The 5,032-nt window shown below is 45.3% G+C and overlaps 1 pseudogene; it reads right to left on the reverse strand.

Annotated features, from left to right (window-relative positions):
- Positions 1 to 450: 450 nt before the first annotated feature.
- On the reverse strand, positions 451 to 879 carry LOC116074410 (annotated as a pseudogene).
- Positions 880 to 5,032: the final 4,153 nt, after the last annotated feature.

The following is a 5,032-nucleotide window of genomic DNA, read 5'->3' on the forward strand; positions in this document are numbered from 1 at the left end:
CACTCTGTAGACCAGGCTGGCCTCGAACTCAGAAATCCGCCTGCCTCTGCCTCCCAAGTGCTGGGAATGGAAATTCAATTTGTAAATGCTGGTGATGTGGCTCAGTTAGGGTGCTTGCCCGGCGTGCACAGAGCCCTGCTTTTGACCCCGACACCACATAAACGGGAAGATGGGCGCTGGAAGATTAAAGGTCAACTTCAGTTGGAGAGCAAGTTCTAGAACAGCCTGGGCGACACAAGACCCCCATCTCAAAAGCATTCCGTACATAATTCATAAAGCAAAACATTCAGAAAACAGCAGGATCACACCTCACAGATTTAAAATGAGCACCAGTGGCTGATGTTCCGTGGATTCTTTTTTTTTTTTTTTTAACTTACACAAAGCAATTTATTAACAGAAAATAATTTGAGAAGTCCTGTTTGCAGACTGTGACCTCGACGACGACCCCCGCTACCTTCGAGAGCTGTCAGAGGGCATGGGGGTGACATTCTCAATCCGCCTGATCTTCATCCCAGAGAGAGCAAGAGCTCTGAGGGCTGACTGGGCTTCAGGCCCAGGGGTCTTGGCCCTGTTGATATGCAGAGCAGTGATGCCCAGCTCCTTGCACCTCTGGACCACATCCTGGGCAGCCAACATGGCTCCATAAGGAGGGGACTCCATCTCTCTGTCAGCCTTCACCTTCATTCCACCAGTCACTCGGCAGATGGTTTCCTTGCCAGAAAGATCGGTAACATGGACGAGGGTGTCCCTGAAGGATGCAAAGATGTGGCAGACACCAAATACATTCTCTCCTTCAGCCATCTGAGGCCCAAGGCTGATGATGACCTGTTCTTCCTTCTTTCCCTTCCCCTTGTGAGGAGCCATTTCCATACACCTTCTCCAGGATTTGTGTCTCTTTTTCTTTGTGAACATATGCTACCTTTATGCTGAAAACATTATTAGCCCCCAACCCCGTCCCTACCCCACACCTTGTGGCTTCTACCTAAGAACCCACATCTGCGGGCCTGTATTGGGGAAGGTAGAGGTGACGTTGTTTAATGTCTCCAATGAGGAACTGACAAGATGTCAGAAGCACAGTTTCTAACCGGGGTCCTATCAAGCTGGATGTTACTGTGGGAACCTGGGAGCCAGGAGAACCCAGGAAATCAAAGAAAACAGAAAACAGTTCTTAGTGGATGTACCACAGCCTCAGGGTCTCAACATCCAATTGTCCATCGGGCTTGAAGAGGAATGTTTGTCCTAAACAATTGGAGAAATGAAACATATGTGCCTGTGTGGAGAAAGGAAGTACGTGCCTGCGCAAGCAAAGCTATTGGTGGGAATCCTCAGGGTCTCTGTGTCCATCAGTTTTCTGGGAACCAATCTCCTCTGGCGTGGGTATCCCTAGACATCCTGGCGAATGGATGACTTTCAAGATAATAAGCTCAACTCCCTCCGCGATGGTGAGCTCATTCTCTCTCAGGCAGTTCACTTCACAATGAGGCTAATGCTAGTTAGATGTCTCACGAGGCTGACTTCAGTGAAGTTGCAGTAAGACGGAGAGATGGGGAAATTAGGGAACATGGGAAGAGAAATCAGCCCTGAGTGGGAATCAGGAAATTTCAACACTTTCAACAAAGCCAAAATTGCCTCCGGAGATCATGTCTGTTCTCCGAAAGGCATTTCAAACAGGATGCTAAAAACATCATCTCAGGGCCAGAATGCCTATAACCTTGGGTTTTACCACATCAGTCCTCCTCTCAATCCCAAATCTAAATGAAACCTATGATTTCGTTCAGAAAAACCCAACTCAGGCACTGGAGAGATGGCTCAGTGGTTCTTGAAAACTGTTCTCCCTTGTTACCTGTACTGGCTGGTTTGTGTGTCAACTTGACACAGGCTGGAGTTATCACAGAGAAGGGAGCTTCAGTTGGGGAAGTGCCTCCATGAGATCCAGCTGTGGGGCATTTTCTCAATTAGTGATCAAGGGGGTAGAGCCCCTTGTGGGTGGTGCCATCCATGGACTGGAAGTCTTGGGTTCTATAAGAGAGCAGGCTGAGCAAGCCAGGGGAAGCAAGCCAGTAAGGAACATCCCTCCATGGCCTCTGCATCAGCTCCTGCTTCCTGACCTGCTTGAGTTCCAGTCCTGACTTCCTATGGTGATCAACAGCTATGTGGAAGTGTAAATAATAATAAATAAACCCTTTCCTCCCCAACTTGCTTCTTGGTCATGATGTTTGTGCAGGAATAGAAACCCTGACTAAGACATTACTCTTACAGAAGACCCCAGTTCAGTTCCCAGCACCCACGGTGGGCAGCCCACAACTGCTAGTCACTCCATCTTCAGGGCCTCTGATATCTTCATCTGGCCTACCCTAGCATCCACACACGTGTGCACATTCATGCACACATACAGATAAAGAAACATAATATAAATCTTATCTTAAAAAAAATCACTTCTACCTATATAATTTCATTTACAAAATAAAAACTTTTAAGATAAGAAAAGTTGGGGCTGGAGAGGTGGCTCAGTGGTTAAGAGCACTGACTGCTGCTCTTCCAGAGGTCTGAATTCAACTTCCAGCAACCACAGGGTGGCTCACACCATCTGCAATGGGATCTGATGCCCTCTTCTGGTGTGTCTGAAGACAGCAACCATGTCTTTAAATCTTTAAATCTTTAAAAAAAAAAAAATAAGAAAAGTTCACCCGTTCCTACATTTTTACTTAATTTTCAAACCTTAACCTGAAGTGTAAGGTTTATCTTTACATTTTGATATAAACTATGTCCTTTGAGAAATATAACTCAGAAAGCCAAGGATCATCTTTATAGCTAAGTCGGGACACTAAAGCAGGTCTCTCCCATACCTCGTCTTGGAATTGGGCACTATCCCTTCTCTATATGAATATCCATAAAAACACCTAAACTTGACAATTTCATATCATCGTGATTCAAGTTTCCCTGAGCAGAACTCCTTCAGGAAGTATAGACCACCTTGAGATGCTTCTGGCCACATTAAATGACAAAGCCACATCATTAATGCTTCCCTGTGGCCCGCTTAAGTAATCCAGTTCTTCCTAAGTCATGGTGACCTCTGACCTAACACTCCCAGGTGCTCCAAATCATCTTTCATGTGACTCTATGAGTGATTTCTATGCCCCTGTTTATAGATGTGCTAATTATATCCTAAAAGAAGGAGACAATATGCAGCCTGATTAATAAAGAGACCACTTGCATACATGTAATTGCACAATTCTGCAAGACCGAAAGGAGCAAGACAAACAATGGGGCCTGAAGAGGTGACTTCTCAGTCACGAGCACCAGCCATTCTTCCAGGGGATTCAAATTCAATTTCCATAGCCTACAAGGTGGCCCACAGCCAGCTATAACCATAGACTCAGAGGGTATGGTGTCCTCTTCTATCTTTTAGCCTTCTTGGGCATCCCATGCACAGACATACGTGCAAGCTAAACATAACATTAAAAACTAAAGTAAACAAAGAAGGCTGTGTGTGGTGATGTAGACCTTCAATCCCAGCATTCCGGGGGCAGAGGCAAGTGGATCTCTGTGAGTTCGAGGCCAGCCTGGTCTACATGGTGAGTTCCAAGACAGTAGGACTAGAGAGAGACTCTGCTTCAAAACAAACAAACAAAAAAATTTTTTTAAACATTTATTTATTTTATTTATATGAGTACATTGTAGCTGTCTTCAGACACCCCAGAAGGGGCATCAGATCCCATTACAGATGGTTGTGAGCCACCATGTGGTTACTGGGATTTGAACTCATGACCTTCAGAAGAGCACCCAGTCGGTGCTACTCTTAACTACTGAGCCATCTCTCCAACCCCAATATTTTTTTAATAAAAAAGAATAAGTAGTTAGTAGCATGGGGGACTAATGGGGAAACTGACTGTAGCCACAGCAGGAAGGGAATCGAACCACAAAGGGGTGGGAATGAACCCTCATTTCAGGTTGACTTCTTCAGGCCAGGAAGAGGTGCTGGTGGCAAATGCCTTTATTGTCAGTGCTCAGGAGGCAGAGGCAGGCTGATCTCTGTGAGTTCGAAGCCAGCCTTATCTACAGAGTGAGTTCCAGGACAGCCAAAGCTACCCACAGAGAAACCCTGTCTCAAAAAGACAAAAACAAAAAACAAAAGCAAAACCAGATTGACTTCATCAACCTGGATCAAGACTTCGGAGAGTCTGATGCCAGACAATTTATTCTCAACAAATTTGAACACAGTATATAATGTGGATAAGAAGTTTCCTGGTGGGGACTAGAGAGATGGCTCGGAGGTTAAGAGAGCACTGACTGCTCTTCCAGAGGTCCTGAGTTCAATTCCCAGCACCCACATGGTGGCTCACAACCATCTGTAATGGGATCTGATGCCCTCTTCTGGATATGTCTGAAGACAGCTACAGTTTGCGCATATAAAATAAATAAATTAATTAATTAATAATAATAATAATTAAGAAATAAGTCTTTACTTGTCTTCAGCAGAAGATCTCATTACGGATGGTTGTAAGCCACCGTTGGGTTGCTGAGATTTGAACTCAGGACCTCTGGAAGAGCAGTCAGTGCTCTCTTAACCTCCGAGCCCTCTCTCCATCCCCAAAATAAATAAATCTAAAAAAAAAAAAAAAAAAAACCTTCCTGGTGTAACGCAATCCCCACTGCACAAGGATTACATCAAAACATGACTCACCGTACTTGTCACTTCTTCCAAGATGGGTCCTTGAGATTGGAGACCTGTACTATCCTAAGGGCCTAAGGAAGGGTCTGGCCTACAGGTAGTATAGAGGTCACTGGGCTATTAGCCACCTGGTGTGTGTCCTGGGTGTGATAACTTGGGGGAGCCTCTGGCTATACAGAGAAAGTAAGGGTCATTAGACAATTAGTTGTCTTTGGCCCTAATTGTGGGAGCCTGAGGAGCCCCTGGCTATAAGGATCATTTAGATAACCAGCCACCTCCGGTCCTGATTGTAGAACTTGATATGGCCTGGCCCAACAGATCACTTGCAGATCACCAGGTTGTTAATCATTTCCAATTCCC

Source organism: Mastomys coucha, unplaced genomic scaffold (assembly GCF_008632895.1).
Source record: "Mastomys coucha isolate ucsf_1 unplaced genomic scaffold, UCSF_Mcou_1 pScaffold3, whole genome shotgun sequence".
In the NCBI taxonomy this organism is placed as follows: domain Eukaryota; kingdom Metazoa; phylum Chordata; class Mammalia; order Rodentia; family Muridae; genus Mastomys; species Mastomys coucha.